The sequence below is a fragment of the Gobio gobio genome (assembly GCF_949357685.1).
Source record: "Gobio gobio genome assembly, chromosome: 17".
Classification (NCBI taxonomy): domain Eukaryota; kingdom Metazoa; phylum Chordata; class Actinopteri; order Cypriniformes; family Gobionidae; genus Gobio; species Gobio gobio.
The window spans coordinates 34,375,269-34,399,315 of NC_137110.1; the positions used below are offsets into that span (position 1 = coordinate 34,375,269).

A 24,047-nucleotide genomic window follows, 5' to 3' on the forward strand; every position below is an offset into this window, starting at 1 on the left:
GAGCCCAAATGAAGAAAATTCCAGTAAAATGTACAGTGAATACTAGGTTTTCAAAAATGTACTATTTGTATTCTTATGGGTTTCACATGGTAATAAAATCTTTAAAACCATTTTTAAAAAGTTCAAATTTAAAAAATTCTAATAAAAAGTAATAACAAGTAATACAGTACATAACATATCAGTAATAATAATAACAGTAATATAAAAACAGTACAGTATTTTCCTTTGTTTTTAAAGCAGCACTAGGTCGTTTTTGCTCTCGGGGTCCCCCTACAGTTGGGAAACAGTATTGTCCTCTACTACTGTCGTAAACTCTTATCATCTTACATCAGTGGATGCATCGCACGTGCATTTGTTGACATGACAACTATGATAGCCCTGAACACTGCAGGAGGAGTTCACCTGTCTATGGAGTTCACATGCAGGTGTTCTGCTTGCGTCGCGTGTGAAATGTCTTCATCCCAGGTACAGTGGCATATGTTTCAGCATGTCATATGAATATAATTTCATGGGTTTTATTTTTTTCAAACGCCAAATGATCGCGATGCTCACGTTTACAAGCCAGCGTCATTATAGTAGCTTAGTCTATTGGTTACCGTTTTACAGAATCTATATGATACTTCAATTCAATGTTTGAGTGGTAGGTAATAACCATATATCGTCAATATTATAATATCAAGCTACCCTAGATGAATCTGCAAATTTGAAAAATCGATTTGCATTATAGCTTGAGGCAAGACAAATAAACCAATATCACAGACATGTTAGGTATCCTAAAATATGATTTTGTACGTCTTATGTATTTACTTGCAAGAATGTAGCCCCTCCTCCTCCAGCTCACGCCAATGAGCAAACGCTGGCCCAATGTTGATCCTCGTCCTGCCTTTAATCTGATCACTTTCTCGTTTCCTCTTTTTGCTTTCCTCCGACAAAACCTTTGCTTTCTTATTTTTCTGTGCTGCTTCGGCCATGACTATAACATTCGGCAGACAAATGATAGTTTGGCTCGCACGTCCGAATTTAAGGAAGTGGGGGTGGTGGTGGAAGTGAGGTATATGCCGTAAAGCAGTCGAATTTTGTAGTTCTTTTTTTTCTCGGGTTACTACCCGAAACCCGAAGTTTAAAAGTACGATTAAAAACGATACAGACCCCGTCAGGCTATGGCAGACGTGTCATTCAACCTATTGTAAGTCGATGTATCATCACAAGAGGTTTGAAAATATATTATAAAGGTTGAAAAGTTACCTAGTGCTGCTTTAATACATTTGAGTGTATACATCTCAAACTTTCTTTGTCAAAAAGTATTTTCAACGTAAAAAAAAGTTGTCTTTTTGTGAAGTTTTTTTTTTAACAAATATCAAGAATTAGTAATACATAAATGTTGTATCATGAACCTTGCACTGTCAGAAAAAATGGTAAAATGCAGGGCTCTGTGGTAAGGATTTTTCTACAGGACCAAAGTTGAGACCTTAGATACCCAAGTATTTGTTCAAAACAAATGTTGTCCCAATTCATCTGAACAAATTTCTAAATTGCAAAATGTTATGCAAGTTCACATCATGCATTGCAGCTTGAACAATTGTTTTCCTTTTTACACGGTTTAATTTATGCTGCTGTTATTGTCTGTTAGTTAGCTGTCATGTGGTTCAGAGTTCCTATTTTCACTGAGTTTGTTGATCATTACTGTGTTTAAGATTTGTGTTGAAGAACTGTTCAGAAGAATTGTTGGATTTAATATATTTGCCTATCAGGGTAATGTGTAATCTTTAGTTGCCTTGACACAAATGTTTAAATTCAACAGACTGCCTGTTACTCATTAGATGAACAAAAGTATTTACGTTTTCAGTTGAATTTTTTTTTATGTTACTGGAATTTTTTTTCTTTCTTTTACAGTGTGGGCAATATGACTTGGGATACAATTATGTGTAGGGCTGTAATCAACCAAAGAAAATCTTGGTCGACTGAAGTCCTGAAATTTTCGACTAAAACTCGAATAAAATGACGTTAGGAAAAAAAAACATTAAATTAATAAGCTGCACACTGTGCGCAGTACTTGGTAGCCTTGTTGTTTGCCTAAATTAATTATAAATAAACATAAAAAACTAGTAGGCTATTTGCAGTATATTAAATAGTTTTTGAGCTGATTATTTTGCACTGAAATGAGTCTGACACACGAATCTGTCGGCTCTGACAGCGTCGCATCAAGTGCACCTGCGCAATATCATAGCCTATGACTTCCGAAAATATAGTACTATGTGTTGTCAACTAGATATCATCACAAGAACTTTTGAGGAATATGCAACATAATTTAGACAATTGTTTTTGTCATATGTATTATAATAACTGACAGACACTCATTTCAGCCGCTCTGTGCAGCTCGAACAGGAGCTCAGCTGAGCTTCGCGGCTGAGACACGAATAGACTATTAACTTAAAGCTTTTACTCTTAAACACAAAAGGCACGTCCACTTTAATAAAAAGGGAATATTTATTAACAAGCCAGATCAAGAGCAGAAAAAACGCTCACAATTAAATAAATAATATACAAGAAAACAGCCTTCTTCAATCTGTCTCTCTTCTCCAGTGGGTTGGGCTAATCCAAAAGAAGTGAAAACAATGGGGGTGTTCTGAAGGCAGACTGTTACCTGTGAAACAGGGGTGCTCTGAAAACACCCCCATTAGCAATTAGTGCTTTCCACCTGATGAAAATGAACGCGGCACGGCAAAACTGATGAAATGAACGTGGCTCGGCAAAACTGATTAAATGAACGCGGCAAAACTGACAGTACAGATCCACTTATAGCGCGGTGTTGTGACGCTTCCCCTCATGTGTATGTTGATGGGCGTTCCTCAAGTTTACCGCTATGGGTGTGCGTTTGAGCCAGCGGGGAAATGAAAAACAAAGGACCCGCGAGACTCTTCTCTTTGCCAGTTGGCTGGGCTAATCCAAAAGAAGTAAAAAGAATGGGGGTGTTCTGAAGGCAGACTGTTACCTGTGAAACAAGGGTGCCCTCAAAACACCCCCATTAGCAATTAGTGTTTTCCACCTGATGAAATGAATACGGCGCGGCAAAACTGATTAAATGAACGCAGCAAAACTAATGAAATGAACGCGGCAAAAAATCGACCAATCAGAATTTTGGTCGAGCCAGAACGTATCGACTAATAATCGACTAGTCGACTGGGAGATTACAGCCCTAATTATGTGAGGGTCTGAGAGTAATTTTATTTCTCAGTTATGTTTAGTTAGTTGCAGTTTCGTTCTTGTGTTTCTTTTCTTGTGTTCTTGGTTAACTCTTGTTATTTGCCTTAGCTACTAATTAGTCTTATATGTATCTAGTTTAGTTGCCTTTGTTTGTCCCCTGTATATATAGCCCTGTGTTTCAGTTACTCCTTGTCGGTTCTCGTCTTTATTTTGTGTGTGGTTATAATGATAGTTCAGTCATGACAACCCTTAGAGTGAATAGGGCAAACAATTATATTTAAGATATAGATCCATTTATACTAAATATAAAAAAATACTGCAACCAGGACAAGGCAGAGGGCCGTGAGAATGGGGCAAAGCCGGTCAGTGGTGTGACAGATAATGAGCACCACCTGTGCAACGGTCTCATATCTCTCACGGAGGAGCTTCAGAAGCATAAAAGGAGGAGTGATGACATTGAAGGACGAGAGAAGACCAGGCCTTTTACGTTATGTTTTGTTTAAGTTTTATTATGTGTGTGCGGCAGTCATCCGTGAGGAGCTGCCGTTTTAACTTTCTTTTTGTTGTTTGTTTATTTTATATTATTTAAGTGTGTGAAACGTTCGCCAGTTCCCGCTTCCTTCTTCCCACAACAACATACCTCGTTACAAATATTTACCTGGAATATTTAATTAGACATAGCCTAACGATGAACTAAATAGTCCATTACAAAACAGACCTGAAAAGCAATGACTCAAATCGGTGAATCTGTTAATTTAGACATTTTCAAACAAAGTGATTTACTAGAATTAATCGGACATTCCAAAGTTATATATGAGAGAAAGGACTGTTTAAGACAAACCGATTTAATAGAATTAGAACCTCTGCTTGCTCGACAGTATACAAATTAGCGATGCACCGATATGAACATTTTGGTCGATACCGATAACCGATAATTCTTTATATTTGAAAGCCGATAACCGATATATTGGCCGATAAATCTAAATACAAATTTTAATAAACTTTGAGAGCCTGATTACAAAAACAAAAGGCTCACCATTAAAAGCCATGTCCCAAACACTTCAACATAAATCAAACAGTACAGTAGCCTATTTGAACCAGTGTAAGATTCCTTACCTTTTCAAATTAATTTTACACTCCTATGGCCAACTAACTTTATAAAAAAAAAAAAAATGGTAACATTTACAATAAGGTTTAATTTTGTTAGCATTAGTTAACCAACAACGAATAAACAATACTTCAACAGGATTTATTAATCTTAGTGCATGTTAATCTCAACATTTTCATATCCAAAGTTGTGTCTGTTAACATTAGGTAATGCACTGTGAATGGACTGTTAATAAACACAAACATTTTATTACTAACATTAACGAAGGTTATTGTTCTCTGTTTGTTCGTGTTAGTTAATGCATTAACAAATGAGATCTTATTTGTCAAATATTACCAAAAATTCTATTGCCTAAAAAAATAATAATAATATACCTAAATAATGCAAACAAGTTATTGGACAGCATTACTTAGGCTGCATAATAAAGAATCAGAATGCAAGTGCCGTGCATGAAATAGCCTCCGCGCGGACATTAAGGAAATGGTTTTAATCAAACCATATTGTTGATGGAAATTATACGAGAACAATAAAAGTGCTAGTTATTAAAAATAACGCTTCTGTGTTTTTGAAAAAAATATGTTTAATATTACAGTAATAGTAAACATCTTTAATATTAGTCTAGTCTATTAAATAATGTTGCTATTTGAGAGCGCACGCTGAGAATGAACGAACAACCGTAAACAGAAGCGCTTAGAAGAATTCACCACGTTTTATAACAAAAATATTCTCATAACAGTGTTATGTATAAGACAGTCCCAGTAGTTATTAATGCTGTGCATTTCTGTTTGAAATGCGCACGCTGAAGTTAAAGACCGGTAATCTACCATGAAGTGCTTTACTGCATCGTTAATTAAAACTCAACCAAAGCATCCTATATGAGATTATATACACAGAATAATAAATATAATATTACAACTTACAATGGCACAAAAGTCTGTGAATGCACAAGCAAACTTGACTGTGCTTGTCATGAAGGTGTAACTCCATGGGCGCGCTCTTCCCTCAACAAACGCGCTGAAACACAACGTTCTTTTACAGCCGTATTCTCATTATCATTTTAGGTAGATTATATGTTAGACTTGCGCCGCACATGTTGCACATAACTGTATTTTTTTTTTCGAAGTGATTCCAATCATATTTAGAGCAATTCAAAACCCATCATGGTGGACAGCGCGTCTGTCTCAGCTGAAGGAAATAATACATTATCTATCAGCTTGACTATATCGGTCAAATTTTCTTATCGGACCGATAACGATAGGATAAAAAATAATCATTTATCGGCAGATACGATACGTTGCCAAATAAAAATAAAAACATTGTGTTGTATGTATTAATAATATATATATATATATATATATATATATATATACACACAGCTACGAATAAATTGAATAAAAATAACAAACAATTTCCATGTTTTTGTTTCTAAATTACTTTGAATTGTGTAATGCATGCTATAACTGTTCTACAGACACTCAGACTGAAACTTGCCAGCATGGATTTCTCAGTAGAAAGTTGGCAGTGTTACTGTTTTTGAAGTAGTTCAACTTACAGATTTACTATTAGTAAAGACACAGTTTCCGAACATTGTTGAAAACCACGCACAAGCAGACGCTTAAAGCATAGGGCCAGATTTACTAAACAGGGCAAATTAGCATGAGAATTAAGTAAAATTATTCCTTACCTAAATGAAATGCTTACAGGGTCACTATAAGGATTGCAGTTTTCTGAACATTTCCTGAGTTACTCTGTATTACAGCAGTACTACTATGACAACTACAGTATAGTGGGCAAAAAAAGTGATGTCCAGAAGGGATTTTTACCCTATTACCCTACAAGTTTGATTAAACCATTTATTAAATATAATAAATATTAAATATGATTAAATATTAAATATGAAGGAAGGACAAAACACTAAACTTGGTTACAGTATTTATCTAACAAAATAATTTGGCAAAAAACAGCTATAGGTTTTATTTTATATGAAAAAAACAAAAAAAACATTGAAAAGCAATGTAGGGCCTACACCAATACGCTGATAACACCAAAAATCAGTTTATTGAAATAACCTGATCAATAACCTGGCAACGCAAGTAAACTGCGTTTACAAGACTATATATATATATATATATATATATAAGAAAAAACAGGTTACTCCCTGGTGGTGTCGTCAAAACGAAAGCATCCATGTATTTTACTCAGAGTATTCTATATTTATTATGCGAGTTGTGATGTTAAATAAAGCATCAAAAACCCCAGAGTATTTCAAAATGTCAGTTGGAAACAACTGACTGCACACTTCTACAACTGTACCACTTGTCCTTGGGCAGCACGAGATGAGAACACATTTTTAAAATTTCTTGGGTCAAGAAAAAGACAGTTTGCGATATGCTTCTTCTCCCTTACCGCAAAAAAACAAAAAACAATAATAATAATAATTGCTGTGGCTGGATGCACTTAAATCTGCCATATAAGGGCGCTTTTTCCTGTCACATATTACACACGTGCACTTCAGTAAACAGAACACATGCCGGGCGGAATCGGGATAAGGGGCACAAATCTAGCTCTGTCGATCAGTTTATTATTAAGCCATTTATAACCTTACACTGATAAAGGAAAACTGTTAAACGGGTAAACATGACCACACACGTTGTCGGCTTATTAAGCATAATCGGTTTAAGATGCCAAACACATGTCTATGTCTCTCATTAACAGAAATTAACTGTTGGCATATTAGTTTCACATCAATATTGTCCAGTTTGTCCTGGTGGCCATGACACACAGCAATACTGTTAAACCTCACTTGGCCCATTGTTGTTCTTTACCATGTTTTCAGCCTCCTAAAAGCACCGAAACTTCTTTCAGCCTCAGCTGACAAGGGTTTCAACTCTCACTTCAACAAGACCAAGCAATGTTGTGTTTTCATGTTTTACCCTACCCCTAAACCCATCACACAAAACTGTCTGCATTTTTACATTTTCAAAAGCGGTTTTCCTCATGGGGCCCAAAAAATGTCCCAACAATGATTTCAGATATTGCCATCTGGTTCACTATCTTTGTGGGGACTCTCCATAGACATAATGGTTTTTATAGTCTACTGTACAAACTGTATATTCTATCCCCTTAGTCCACACTTGTCCACACGGAGATGCGTTTAGCTGTATACGTAAAAAATGTGTATCGTATCTGCGTTTCGTCCACACGGATCCGGCGTTTTGGGAGCATGAATACAATATTTTTTATCTATGTTCCACCACTTTAAGACAAATGTATTTGTTGTATTTTCATATTCAACAGATTATAAGATAGATGCAGCTTTTTTGAATTTGCATCGAATGTTCTTCGACTTTTATACATAATACATTTGTTTGTGAATAAAGATTGATCTGTTGAAAACAGTTATTTTGAGTTAGATGCCAAATGTTCTCATCCTAGTCAAATTTGACATTTAAGGGGTGCATACAACTTATTTGCCCATTCAAATACGATTTTCATGAAAAAAACTAAAACCTGGGGAAAATAAATGCAGAACATGTTCACATAGGACACTATTAATATGACAATATGCATGAAACCATCACTGAAAAAAGGTTGAGAACCACTGATCTAAACGGTACAAAGAAATAACGGAGGCACTCCATCTTAATGTTAAGAGATAATTGTTAAGTGTTCATTGTGATTTTAGTCTTATGTTTACATTTTAATTATTTGAGTGTTTTCCATGGTTGTGTTGACAACATTTATAACTGAGGGGATTATAATCAGAGGACAAATAAAACATGTTTCAATGTGATATATTTTTCTCCTGGTCCTTATTTTAAATAGGTCATAAAAATATCACTAATTACCAATATGAAACATAACGTGATTAGACATGTGCCGGTACACAGCAATACGATATATCACAATAATGAACGTGCACGATATCCGTGGGCACTTCAAAATACTGCGAATAATTATTTATTCCTAATTATTTAGATTTCTTAGAATGCATATTAAGAATACTTTACCCATCAGCCGTTTAAAATGAACAACACGTCAAAGAGGAACTCGCACTGATGTAAACAAACTCAACGTGCATGAGCAGCACATGGTGAGTGCAGGAGACGCACATTCACACTCTGACAGCAGAGGGCGCAGACGGGACAGCAGAAATGCAGCCGTTTCCCCGGTAATCCTCGTAAACAAAACAGTTTTCTGTATTCGCTACAGTGCTCATCACATAACCAAATACTTAATACTTAAAGACTTAAAGGGGTGGTAAAGCACATTCTTTTGAAGGCTTGGCTGTGTTTGTGGTGTGCACTGTAACATGTGTTCATGCTTCGTTTTAAAAAAAATTGCCTTATTTGTCATATATTTGACCTTTATTCTACACTGCTCTGTCCCTCCTTGTAAAACGGTCTGATGCTTTCCGGGTTGTATGAAGCCAGTCCCTCAAAAATACGCAGTGGGCTCTGATTGGTTAGCTGGCCCAGTGTGTTCTGATTCGCTAACCGCAGTGCACGTCGGAAACGTCACACCCCTTACCTGGAGGCTGTTCAGTATTAACAACGGCGGCGTCAATAAAACCATATGAGCTCGAATCAGACCCAGAACATTTGAGTGAAGATGATCGAGCAGAACCTGTTCAGTCCTCGAGAGTAAAGACTGCGGATCTATAATGATTGCTACTGAATGGCACTTTAACTTTTGTATTTTTAGAACGATTATAGCCAAATATCTGTCGCAAGAACTAACGTTAACCCAAAACGAACACTAAGCACTGACTTTAGTAAGTTAGCCAAATCACACACAGAACCATGTTTAGCATGCCTGTAGATAAACAATACATAAAAGCTCTAATCAAAGAATCATTTACACTAATGCCAGGTTCGCTGTTGAGATTTTAACGTTAATGTTTGCAACGTTAGGTGTTCGTCGGATAATGTTAAGTATGAATGAGCATTTAACAGACTGGTTTGCAGAACAGCGTTGTCATCTGTTTACTTCCTTGCTACAACCTATTACAGGAAAACACATCGATGAAAAATAAATCAGACTTACAGGTTGTGGCCCGTGAACAGCTTCTGTTTGTAAATCCAGCTTTCAGGACAAGCCGTTGTGCATATCCTGTATTGAACTCGCGAAGTTTGTGTTGTCCTCCGTGAAATGTGCAGCGCGCGCGTCGTGCATCCACGCACCGGCAGTGTTTTTTTCACGCAGCTGACGTTGTGCAAATCTGGCATTGAAATCGCGAAGACGGTGGATGTTTTCCTCTGTTCGATGTGCTTAGATGTTAGATCTCCTCTGCAGGGAGCCCTGCGCGCGCCTGATTCCCCGCTGACTCAAACACACGTGCATATAACATGCTGTATGTTAAACGCTCTGCAACGCACCCCCGTCCCTATGAAGGCTGAACAGAGCAAGTACCCCAGACCTGCAATCCGGATGAAAATAACAGCGTTTCCTCGGCATCGCGGCAACAACACTCCAGCCTACTAACCACAACAGCGCCGCGATACAAAATGGCCTCACCCCCCCTTATTTAATATTCTCGGAGGAGGGGTTTATGTAAATATTGAGCCTGGTGATGTCAGCAAGCCCTGGAGGAATGTGTGTAGTCGCCTACTGGCCGTTTGCTGTAGTTCTTAGAAACTGATTTCTTTAAAAGCAAATATCTCCCTTTGCTTTAAACTTTGAACGTTGTAACTTTGCAGATGTTGTTTATGCTCAAGCAGCAACATTACACGCTAGCTAAAGTTAGAATAGTGAAATCGTGGTTTACCACCCCTTTAAGGCTATTCATTTTCAAACTTAAACATTTTATATTTTAATCTGGACTACATGCCCTAGATATTGTTTGAATATGTTCTGATTCTTTGTTTTTCAGTCAAACACTTTACAATAAGGCTCCATTATTTAACATTAGTTAATTCATTAACAAACTGACAATGACAAATACTTCCAAAACATGTATTAATCTTAGTTAAATTTAAACATTTAATAACACATTATTAAAATCAAAAGTTGTAACTGTATTATTTAATCGACCAGAGCTAACACTAACTAACAGTTGCTTTTTTTAACTAACGTTATCAAAGAAGAATAACTTCTGTATGTATGTAGCTATTCGCTCTTTGTTAATGTTAATGCATTAACTAGTGAGACCTTATTGTAAAGTGTTACCTATTGTTTTTTTATAATTTTGCACTTTAATCTGTTTTAAATATTTGTTTACTTTATACATTTTTGTGTATTGCTTTATTGTATTTAAATGTTCGGATCTTTTGTTATAAGAAAGTTATTAAACATGTTATAGTATGACAATTTTTTTTTTGCTTATTTCAATATCGTGATAATACCGTATACCGTGATAAAAGCTTCAGCAATTAATCGCAACATGAAAATTTGATACCGGCACATGCCTAATGGTGATACAGTTTTCAGCCATATCGCCGAGCCCTAGGGACACGTCCCTAGCATCCCAACTAATTTATACGCCCCTGCAGGCGCACAGTGTGTTACGTATTATACTGCTATCCCTTCATGCAAAAAGACAACTTTTGAATCGGACCGAATTTCCATGCCGAACTTTCGTGTTGGTGTGAACAGGCCTTTACTCGTAATCATTTCTGCAGATTACACAGTGTTGCATGACATTTGACACTGATCTTTTGCCTCAATTGTCCACAGCTCTGCTTACTAAAGAGCATCTTCTGTGAAATGTCTACCCTGATGTACGACTAGGCAAGGCAAGTTTATTTATATAGCACATTTCATACACTATGGTAATTCAAAGTGCTTTACAAAGAAAAGGGAATTACAATAATAACAAAATAAAAAGAATTAAAAGAGTAAAAAGATGATACATAGATAGACTTCTCATCTGGTAAAACATTTCAGAATAATTTATGTTTGTCTCTTATATTTAATTAATTTCTCCACTTGCTCTGGAACTTCGGCATACTGGTTGTCTCTTTCTCTGTGGATTTCTTTCGGCGCACCTAAATAATATGTAGGACATCTCCAGCAGGTCCGATCTTTCACCTTAAATCGGCCAGGCAGAGCTAGGACTATTTCAGTCCACGCTCCGATTTATCACCCACGCAGTTTCAATTTCTCTTCCAGAAACTTCTTAACTGCGCTGCATTTACCCACGTGATCTCAATTTCTCTTCCAGAAACTTCTTAACTACGCTGCATTTACCCACGTGATCTTAATTTCTCTTCCAGAAACTTCTTAACCACGCTACATTACCACAGAGCCAGCCCAACCACTATGGTTTGAAAAAATGTGAAAGAGAATGAATACATAGGTATAAAAAAATTAAAAAAATCTTAAAAAGGCAAACATAAGGGACACATACACTTCTGGCAACATAGTGACTCAGTCGTTAGCACGGTCACCTCACAGTGCAGTTTCCCCCATAATCCAAAGACATGCAGGTCAAGCTAAAATTGCCTGTAGGTATGAGTGTGAATGTGTGTATGTCTGTGTTAGCCCTGTGATGACCTGGCCATCTGTCCAGGGTGTTTCCCTGCCTTTGCCCCAAGAGGCTGGGAAAGGTTCCAGCATCCCCATGACCCTACATAGGACAAACAGTTTGGAGAATGAATGGGTGGATGTCATATATCGAGTCCACTTCAAAACAGGAGCAAAGTACAGGCCCTGCTGTTGGGGTAACATAAGACTATCTAAAAACAAAGCATTACAAAACGGTTATGGCAGTCAAAAAAGCGAAGGGTATAATAACACAAAAAGTCTGATTTCAAATCGTTACTCATCTGGAACACATTCACACCAAAACACAAAAATGTACGTCTCGCTCCCCTCCACACCATGATGTCAATAATCAAATAACACTTTAATGCATATTAAACAGTTTTGCATATTCAACAGTTTCCTGTTGTGTGGGCTGCTCACTGGCTCTGTCTAGCCCTAACCCACTGTACAAACGGAATCTGCAAGTGTATATGTGCAAAAACAATCAGGTGTAAGAGATGAATACACAAATGGAATGATGAAACCCTTATGCATAAAAATACTTGACAAATTATTTCTTCTGAGTGCACATTTACCAATCTTTAAGGGATTAGGGGATCGACTATAGCCCTATTTTAACAGAACAGAACCCGTGTTTCACAGTACTTTGTGATTTTAATATTTGCCAAAACAAATGTCTGTGTTTTTTACACACAGGATTCTTTGGATTTCATATAGGTCAATAATTATCAAGAACCTTTAATAGTAATGGCAGTGGAATAGTTTGCTCAAAGGCTATAACTTATGAATGATACATCCAGCTTTCACAGAACTTACTTGTCTGTACAATGTAATTCTGAGGAGTCATATAAAATGCGGTGTCCATCAGACAATAGATGGCCCTATAACTGTAGCATGCTTCAAAAGTCTGTTTTATACGTCTGAATTAGTGATGTTAATGATTAATCAACGATCAGGGGTCATGCGAAGGCCATGTGAGGGTCATTCGAGAGTCATGTGAGTGCGTGCTGCTCAAATGTGAAACATGTAAAGCAGACACAAGGAAAAATGATGTTTGGGACATCATGACTATAACTTTGCATGTGCATTCGCACCTTTTGTTTTGTGCAAATGTAAGTTGTAATATTGTGTTTATTTTGTGTAGGTCTATCTACATCTGATTTATCTCATATAGGATGCATTTGGTTTAGAATGAACGCAGTAGTAAAGCGGTGATCATCTTCAGCTTCAGCGCATGCAGCTCAAACAGCAATGCACAGCTAATAATGAGATATAACATTATAAAGAAAAAAATATTGTAATAAAACATTTTGAATTACTTGGGTTTAGTTGCCGTGTTTCATCGCATTGTTATGTGCACGTCCACATCATGAGTCACACATTCTGAATAGCACGTAACTTAGTTCCAGTTCATTTGTGCATTTGCATCATTTTGTGCAGATATAATTTGGAATATTATGTTTATTTTGTATATATCTGATTAATCTCATATAGGATGCATTTCTTTGAGTTAAGTAATGCTAGCAAAGTGCTCCAGTTTACCAGTGTTCATTCAACGTGCGCAGCTCAAACAGCAACGCACGACTAATAATAACTATGATTGGGACTGTCATATTACATAACATTAATGAGAACACTATTTTAATAAATCGTTGTGAATTAATTGGGTTTAGTTGCCATTTTCAGCACGTTGTTCCAAGAAGAGCATGTCCACAACAGGAGTACATATTCTGAATAGCACGGATTGGATGTGGAGTTGGTGACACGCTGTACAAGTCATTATGTGATTATTAAATAAGTAATTTAATGATTAATTCCATCGATTTATTTTACAATCCTACTAGCCCTTTATTTAGATTAAAAACCCTTCTCATTCATTTGGTGAGGAACATGGTATTTTGAGCAGCATTTGCACACCTTTCACGCTGTTGAATATAAGCCACTGCTGTAGACGAATATTGCGACATTAAGGCTAACGATTAATTGATCGTTAATTTAAACGACGATCGATCATAGGAATTTGTGTAAATTGACATCCCAAGTCTGAATTAAATGGATATATAATACATATTTAATTACGTCATTGTTGTCTTTTTACACTTACAGGTTTGGACCACTGCAAGTAAAAAAATAAGGGCAAACTTCTGTAGAGGTGCACTGGAAGGAAATCATATCAAATATTATTTTTGCATTCGCATTTGCTCCAACAACAAAATAAAACAAATCCACTATTGCATTTCCATAATCTTCTGAAAGAGAGGTGGGGGTGGACTAATGAGAACTACGTCAGACAGAAGAGAACTGTATTATAATATTAGAATCACAGCAGTGTTTTCTTAAAATACATAGGGTTATAATTAAATGTGTGTAAAAAAAATTCAGGTCTCCAATTGAAAATTTTGTAGTGACTGACCACATCTAAATTTTTCAGTTGGCCAAATTGAATTTCTGTGAATTGATGCAATTCAATTCACAGAAATTCAATTTGGCCAACTAAAAAAATTAGATGTGATCAGTCACTACAAAATGTTCAATTGGAGACCTGATTTTTTTTTACAGTGTATATATATATACAGTGAGGAAAATAAGTATTTGAACACCCTTCTATTTTGCAAGTTCTCCCACTTAGAAATCATGGAGGGGCCTGAAATTGTCATCGTAGGTGCATGTCCACTGTGAGAGACATAATCAAAAAATGTTTTTTCCAGAAATCACAATGTATGATTTTTTAAACTATTTATTTGTATGATACAGCTGCAAATAAGAATTTGAACACCTAAGAAAATCAATGTTAATATTTGGTACAGTAGCCTTTGTTTGCAATTACAGAGGTCAAACGTTTCCTGTAGTTTTTCACCAGGTTTGCACACACTGCAGGAGGGATTTTGGCCCACTCCTCCACACAGATCTTCTCTAGATCAGTCAGGTTTCTGGCCTGTCGCTGAGAAACACGGAGTTTGAGCTCCCTCCAAAGATTCTCTATTGGGTTTAGGTCTGGAGACTGGCTAGGCCACGCCAGAACCTTGATATGCTTCTTACAGAGCCACTCCTTGGTTATCCTGGCTGTGTGCTTCGGGTCATTGTCATGTTGGAAGACCCAGCCTCGACCCATCTTCAATGCTCTAACTAAGGGAAGGAGGTTGTTCCCCAAAATCTCGCAATACAAGGCCCCGGACATCCTCTCCTTAATACAGTGCAGTCGCCCTGTCCCATGTGCAGAAAAACACCCCCAAAGCATGATGCTACCACCCCCATGCTTCACAGTAGGGATGGTGTTCTTGGGATGGTATTATCATTCTTCTTCCTCCAAACACGTTTAGTGGAATTATGACCAAAAAGTTCTATTTTGGTCTCATCTGACCACATGACTTTCTCCCATGACTCCTCTGGATCATCCAAATGGTCATTGGCAAACTTAAGACGGGCTTGGACATGTGCTGGTTAAAGCAGGGCAACCTTCCGTGCCATGCATGATTTCAAACCATGACGTCTTAGTGTATTACCAACAGTAACCTTGGAAACGGTGGTCCCAACTCTTTTCAGGTCATTGACCAGCTCCTCCCGTGTAGTTCTGGGCTGATTTCTCACCTTTCTTAGGATCATTGAGACCCCACGAGGTGAGATCTTGCATGGAGCCCCAGTCCGAGGGAGATTGACAGTCATGTTTAGCATCTTCCATTTTCTAATGATTGCTCCAACAGTGGACCTTTTTTCACCAAGCTGCTTGGCAATTTCCCCGTAGCCCTTTCCAGCCTTGTGGAGGTGTACAATTTTGTCTCTAGTGTCTTTGGACAGCTCTTTGGTCTTGGCCATGTTAGTAGTTGGATTCTTACTGATTGTATGTGGTGGACAGGTGTCTTTATACAGCTAACAACCTCAAACAGGTGCATCTAATTTAGGATAATAAATGGAGTGGAGGTGGACATTTTAAAGGCAGACTAACAGGTCTTTGAGGGTCAGAATTCTAGCTGATAGACAGGTGTTCAAATACTTATTTGCAGCTGTATCTTACAAATAAATAGTTTAAAAATCATACATTGTGATTTCTGGATATTTTTTTTAGATTATGTCTCTCACAGTGGACATGCACCTACGATGACAATTTCAGACCCCTCCATGATTTCTAAGTGGGAGAACTTGCAAAATAGCAGGGTGTTCAAATACTTATTTTCCTCATTGTATACACACACACACACACACACACACACACACACACACACACACACACAACAATACAATGTGTAAAATGGGCCTCCCAACTGGCAAAACAAAAATAAATTTTGTTATTATTATAGTAAATAGTATTATAAAATGCAGTCAAAAATACAAACATTTTCATGAATCTGAAAATTTAAGTCAGAATGGTTGTGTGGAACATGGAAAGGATTTACACAAAAAAAAAAAAATTCTGCTCGTGATTCATAAATGAGTCCCATTGGTTCTGCACTTATCACATAAATTACATATTTTGGATTCAAAACACTGCAGCACTGATAATATTGTATATTTGAGATGTTTTGACTAATCTAGAGCTGTCTCCATTTTTAAACACTCTGCAAAACACTGTCAATAATTTTGCAAAATGTCATAAATACGTCACCAAAAATTAGCAATGTTAAACTAATAAATTCTATAATTAATAATAATAATAATAAATAATACAATTAATCCACACACATCTGTAAGTATCTCTAACACTAACTTTAATCGTATTGATGTCTTTTTTTGTTGCATGCACCTTTGGGCTCTGGGCTCAGCAGTTATTAGTGTAAGTCAAGCACTACTTGAACAAAGCTAAAGGATAACTGAAGAGCAAGTGTATGATTGTTCTTGGATTTGTCTAGTCTTTCCAGTGGTCTGGTAGCTCCAGTGTAAAGCTAGACTATGAGCTCTGGCACTCCTCAAATCCGTTCAGCTGTATAATCTTAACAGGAGAGATTAACACGCCTGACACCATTTATCAACACACTCAATGGATAACACACACACACACACACACACACACACACACACACACACACACACTCCATTCAAGCAGTGGCAACAGTAGAAAGGTTTAAATGTTTAAAGGAGGGGCCAGAGAGGGGCCAAAATGAACAAAGAGGAGTTAGAGTTAGGGCTTTTTAACAAACAAAAAACACACCTTAACTTAAAAAACGTATAGAATAGAATATTTCTAACATCTTTACCTGACAATTTCAATAGTCGCAAAAAATAAATCTTGCATAATTACAGAATTCTGTGCATTGTTGAATAATGCACAGACTTCTGTAATTATTCTAGAGGTTCCTCACAGAAACATTTTTTCCTCAGAAAAAGTTAAGTAAAAGCCTAAACAGTTGAACACACTCTGGGTTTGAAAAACTTAACACTAAATTACAGAGTGTCTTCTTTATAACCATGATTCAGACCCCATGTATCAAAATGAAAGTTTTGATAGTTTAAGATAATTTTTACTAGCGTCATAGTCATATAGTGTACAAGATTTAAAATCTACAGTCTCTCAACTTCCGGATAAAAAAGACAAACAAAACAAATTGCAACTTTGCTGGACTGTGACGTAAACAAAATGCTCTGATTTCATTTTCAATTGGAATTATATGTCAACACACTGAAAAAAAAACTGAATCAGACTACTTCACGGGGACTAGTGTGTTTGTGTATGTGGCAGGAAACATGTCCTCCTAGATATAGTATATATCCTGCTATAGAAAACATTTGCATAGCCAAACAAAATATAACATCCGCAAACACACACCATCACCAGTCACTGAACACACACTGCCAAGAAACACCTCAGAAACTCATACACATTTCAAGTCTAAGGTCATGTTAAGTGTCATCAACACCTACACATTGGTTTTATTCAAATCATACACTCTAAAAAAAAAAGGCTCGTAATCATAGGGGAACCTTTTTTAGTGCTATATAGCACCAATTTTGGTGCTTCAGTGGTTCTTCAGAGGTGCTATATAGCACCTTAGTCAAAGAACCGGTGAAGAACCTCTGAAGAACCGCTGAAGAACCTCTGAAGAACCGCTGAAGAACCACTGAAGCACCAAAATTGGTGCTATATAGCACTAAAAAAGGTTCCCCTATGATTACGAGCCAAGAACCATTTTTGGTGCAATATAGAACCTTTTTTTTTTTAGAGTGTAATGTTCCTAGAAATACCCCAAAATATCAACAAAAAACCTGGAAAGGGTGGGCTTATGTTTTTAAGCTGTAGCTTAGGAGACATTCGGTTTCATTTTCTTCCCACCACAAGAAGGGAAATTACAATAAAAACCACTGGACTTGACTACAATAGCTGCATTGTGGAACTGGAAAAATAAAGGAGCCCAGTCAAACTGAAACTGTCTGTGTTTAAAATTCTTTCTATTAAAAAAAAAAAAAAAACTCTTAACAAAGCAATTTTAGCACACCCCAAAAGCTGAAATACATTCAATATCTTTTCGAGAGGGAATTTCTTTCCTCTTGAGCTGGTTCATATTTGGTGTGTAAGGTCTTTTTCAGGACATTTTGAAAATCAGCTACTACAGTGTTGGTTAATGGTGTCTACTGGAGTTTGGTTGGAAAGTGTGTGGAAGTCTTAAAAACATATTGAGATGCTATGAACTGCCACTGGTGGCATTACAATTTCACTCGTAAGAGCAGAAAATGTGATGCTTACTGCAGGGCAATAACACTGAAATGCTGTTCTATCAGCAGCTAAGAGTTATGGGAGACACTAACTCATTGTGTGAATTGAATGGAGTATTGAGATGTGGCATTTCACCATATTTCTTCCAGCCCACTGCTCAAGACAGACAGAATGGGAAAAAAAAATATTTTAGTAAAATCTTGCTATTTAAAATCCTACTGCCAGACAGTATGTGTAATGATTCATTACCAAATATCAGTTTGACCACTGACAGTATTTTTCAATTTAGTGTAATTAGTTTGGTATCCCTCTAAATCACAATCCAGCTCAGTATCAACTAAGAAAATGCATGTTAATTACTTAAATTTGTATCCAGTCATACTAGAAAAAAAAAATACCAAAGAAAAATGCAATATCCGCCTTAGTGTTGCAAACTAAACACAACACATGTCAGACATGTGACAGTGGACAGTGGCAGGAGACCAGCCTTTGACAAACAGTTCTATCACTTGTACAATTATACATTCTCTGATACACAAGCAGACCTCACTTTACAGAGGCATGTGACAACTATCCTTTTCTCACTCATTAGTCACAATGATCAACTGGGAATATTTATTCGTACATATAATTAGATATTTCAACAACAATAATAAGTGGTGTACAACTCTCAAACTGCACAGACATATCACTTCAGCTCATTCCTGTGAGAGACGTCCTATGGGAAACATTTAGTGCAGCAATAAGCTAGATTCACTGACAGGACAAAACAAAATATAAGCAGACACAAATAGAAGCTTCTGAACAACCTTTTACCTTAAAATATTTTGTTTTTATCATACAGAATCATCATTACTTTAGTAATAATATAATGGTCTGTATTAAAAAAATTGAAATGACGACAACAATTTCCATCAAATCATGGTAATCTGTTTAATTTCCTGCAGACAGAACACAAAGCGATTGAGATGTACTTTCCTGATTCTGCTCATCTGTAATACGGCATCACACATTCAAAATCTATGGCAAGTTATCAAATGATGATTATTAACTCCAGATGTTCTCTTATGTGATGTGTTTGAGAATGATTATGATTGTAATAACATTTAAAGGAATAATTCATCCAAAAATTAAAATTCTGTCATCATTTACACATCCTTGTGTAATTCTAAAGCCATATGATTCATCACTAAAACACAAAACGAGAGTTCAGGCATAATACTCTTTCCAATACAATGAAAGTGAAAAGGGGCTTAGGATCTTGAGTTGCTGTCATTTTTGGAGATTGACAACCTCCGTCTACATTTAACACTGCATGGGAAAGAGCAGGTTAACTTTTAAAAGCAGAAATGTCTAAAATGACTAAACAGACTGAAGAAAACACACACATATATTAAAAAATTTTAAGCCCTTAAATAAGAGTGACAAAAGCACACAACTTGTAACATGTAATAGAAAGCCAAAGTGAAGGATACCACCTTCTGCAAACAACAGTCACATGCTACGCAAAGATCTGTCAAAATCTCTGTTGAAAAAAGTGTCAGCAGCTCTAAATAAACAATTGGTGTCACTGCGATCCATTCCCTACTGTCCTAAAGCTGTATCTTATCAGAGGATCTGTACTAAACACCTCCACCCTGGGGCAAAGTCTTCAGAAGCAATAAAATATCTTCTCAGGCTAGAGAAAACCGATTCATACTTTAATTCAATGACTATTGCACACAGCAACAGCACTAACTGCATGTAACCTGCTAAAACTGTTGTTGTTTAAACTCATTAAACACACACAAATCCTTATATGCAAGAGTCAAGAATTAACATTTATCCAGTGATTAGACAGATACAAAACTAATACATAACTCTTTCAATCACATTAGTTTAGACAGTAGAGGCAGTTAAAAGCTAACTGCCCTTCTACAGTAGCTGAACATTTCATCCTTCCTGGATTAACAACGAATGACACGGTTTAATCAAAAGTTCAATTTGAAAAATGTTTTCTCTTTATGAAAGGGACATGTTTGTTAAAGAAGGATTTTTGGTGATTATCCATGTTTCTCTGAAAAAGAGGGAACAGTGCCCTCTGATCAAAGTGGAGACCTGTTAAAAAAAACATTTCTATTTTATTTTTATTCTACAATGACTCCGGTTACGCCAATCATGGTTTTAAAAAACACAGTCAAGCTTGCATGAAAATAATGGTGCACTAAGATAATTAGATAATTTCTTGGGCATTTTTGCCTTGATTTATACAGAACAGTACAGAGAACAAACAAGCAAGAGAAGGGGGGAAAGAAGGGGGGACAGCATCGGAAATGTCCACGAGCTGTCAGAGCACTATGACGAGAATTTAATTTCTGACACACTCTGCTTCAATATCAATCCCACAATCCCCTACACAAGCATGTCACTTAGCTCCCATAAAGACACATACCGTAATCATCAAATTACGCTCTGCTATTTTCAAACTGTGACTGGCTTAACTGGAGATCAGCACTCAGCGTTGTTTTTTTAATACAATTATTTAAAAAATCCAGTTATGTTGTTCTGTTCAAATGTTCTGTTCCATTCAGATGTGTTCTGTATTTTATTATATGTGTTCATTTGTGTCACTTCCGCATACTCAAGCATGTCCATCTAGCAGAGCATTAGGAACTTTCTAGAGATTGGTAGGGATTTCTCTCCTTTAGGTCGAATATGTCTTGCATCCTTAAGTATCATACATTACCCTTGAGTATGAAAACAAATGAATTGGACCATCTCCCCCTCCACTATATGGCACTCCCATTGCAATGTCTAAGCAGAGTCTGAGGTGTATCCTCAAGACATATGCCATTAGGTCAACCTGGCGAGAGCATCATAGGAAACCTATGAGCATGATAAACGTATGAAACTTAACCCTTCTGCGGGTGGAAGTTGGAAAAACAAGTTTGAAGAGAGTGACGTCACCATCATTTATAATGACTTCAGTTTCATTGCCAAAAACCAGTCTGGGTTGGGATCAGTAAAGTTCTAGCTCAATTGAACTGTCAGTTTTTAGCCCTAGGACAGAATGCACTTTTTGCTACGTTTAATCTTTGGATTGTGCACATATTAACCAGTAGTTGAGGATCCTCAATCCTTCGAAGATTGCTATGACTGACACCCTCTGGTGTCTCACATGTTTGGTACCCGTTATTCTGGCCAAAGAAATATTACAGCGACAAAAAAATAACTGCTGACAGAATCATAATGTTCTGCCTAGCATGCTCTTGCAGTGTTGCCATGTCCGCTTATTATAAGCGTTTTGGGGCTTGTTGTTTAAGCTTGGCCCATAAAGCGGTCTTATTTTCAGTATAAAGCATTTGGATCTATTCAGTTTATTGTGGGCTTGTTATTGTTCGCTGTTTTCTAGCAAGATCTGGCAACACAAATGAGTCAAAATTCGTACAGCTTTCCCGGTGATGTCTTGCATCACACATAAAAAAGAGAAACATTTCTGATGCACATTAAAATTCATTTTACTAGTTCACTAGTTGTTTGATCTACAGCAGATAGATGTTAATAGCTGGGTTTCCATCCAAACGTGAAGCAAATCTTTACAAAGTAAAAAAAAAAAACATGCAAATTATGTGCGTTTCCATCGAGTTGTTCGAGCGGACGACAGTGGTATTGGTAACCTAGTAACCAACAGTAAATAAAACACCATCAGCGGAAACAATAGTGATGTGTCGATGTGTCGTTTGAGTTGGTTCCGTCTTCCCTTTTTGTATATTAATACAAGACAGAATAATATGATTATCCTTTCGCTACAATGCTGAGCCACATGTCAAGTAGTCACTAACTAAAGGTTATTTTGATGGGTATGTGTGTGCAATCATGTGTTATGACATTATGGGCACCCCTCTTGATTCGTCGGATGCACATACAATAGGTTATACCAGGCATTCTTAACCCTGGTCCTTGAGTTTGATCAAGGTTAGAGCTTTTTGATCGAGGGTTGAGAACCCTTGGGCTACACATTAATATAACATTAATGTGGTCAAGCAGTGTTACGAAAAAATCATCCTTAATATCAGGTCAGAAAGCAAGATGAGCAACACGCGCAAACGTATACTTTTAAGCCCCAGGTATAATTTCCACATCTAGACGTATCTCTCGTGCAGTCGTGTTCATGCGCAGAAAAAAAAATTCTCTCTACCAGGCATCGGAAGGCAGCACGGAGTCGTGTTATCGATAGGACATTCGTTCGGCAGGATCGAAGAAGAAAAGTAGTGGATCAACCATTGCAACATAGTTCAGAAGAAACAACAACGCACGAACTTCGCACAAACGCTCATCAATTTTGCCGTCCACTGTAGTGTTTTCCTCCCCATTTCAAGTGTGTTGTTTTCGAATCGCTCTTTCCACACTCTTCTTCGACGGCTGCACACTGTGCACTGTACTCTGTACTGTGCATATATTTCCCCCTAGTGGCCTCTTCTGTCTTTCCTGCACATGCGCTGTTGTACACACACTAACGGCGCAGTCTCACAAATTGGGCTGCACGCGGACGGGGTGTGCGGATGTCTGCGAACCCTCCTGATTATGAAAATTATGTCATACGGACAGTACGCAAACAGCCAAAGTATACTTTGGGCTTTATTGCTGAGCTGAGCCAAATGAGCCGGTTCGGGTCTCTAAAAAGAGCCGGAATTCCCATCATTAGGAAACAGCCGATCAGTCAGGTGGGTTTAATGTTTGGTATGTCCGAATTTATTCGGCAAATGCGTTTCCATTTCCCATTATTCGCATAAACTCATTAAAGGGGTGGTAAAACACATTCTTTTGAAGGCTTGATTGTGTTTGTGGGGTGCATTGTAACATGTGTTCATGCTTCGTTTAAAAAAAATGCTTCGTTTCCGGGTTGTATGAAGCCAGTCCCTCAAAAATACGCAGTGGGCTCAGATTGGTTAGCTGGCCCAGTGCGTTCTGATTCGCTAACCGCATTGCACGTTTATCGGAAACGTCACGCCCCTTACCTGGAGGCTGTGCTTTGGTCAGTATTAGAAACAATGGCGTCAAAACCATACCAATCTGAGCCCGAATCAGACCCAGAACATATTAGTGAAGATGATCGAGCAGAACCTGCTCATTCCTCAAGAGTAAAGACTGCGGGTCTATAGTGATCGCTACTGAATGGCACTGTTACTTTTGTATTTTTAGAACGATTATAGCCAAATATCTGTCGCAAGAACTATTAACCCAAAACACTAAACACTGGCTTTACTAGTAGCCAAATCACACACAGAACCATGTTTAGCAAGCCTGTAGATAAACAATACATAAAAGCTCTAATCAAAGAATAATTTACACTAATGCCAAGTTCGCTGTTGAGATTTTAACGTTAGTGTTTGTAACGTTAGGTGTTCGTCGGATAACTTTAAGTATGAATGAGCATTTAACAGACTGGTTTGCAGAACAGTGTTGTCATCTGTTTACTTCCTTGCTACAACGTACAATGTATAACAGGAAAACACATCGATTAAAAATAAATCAGACTTACAGGTTGTGGCCCGTAAACAGCTTCTGTTTGTAAATCCAGCTTTCAGGACAAGCCGTTGTGCATATCCTGTATTGAACTTGCGAAGT

The 24,047-nt window shown here is 37.2% G+C and overlaps 1 protein-coding gene across 3 annotated transcripts in view; it reads right to left on the reverse strand.

Annotated features, from left to right (window-relative positions):
• prkcaa (protein kinase C, alpha, a) overlaps nucleotides 1-24,047 on the reverse strand; it is a 162,394-nt gene that overhangs the window by 111,442 nt on the left and 26,905 nt on the right. The gene's annotated exons all lie outside the window — the stretch shown is intronic.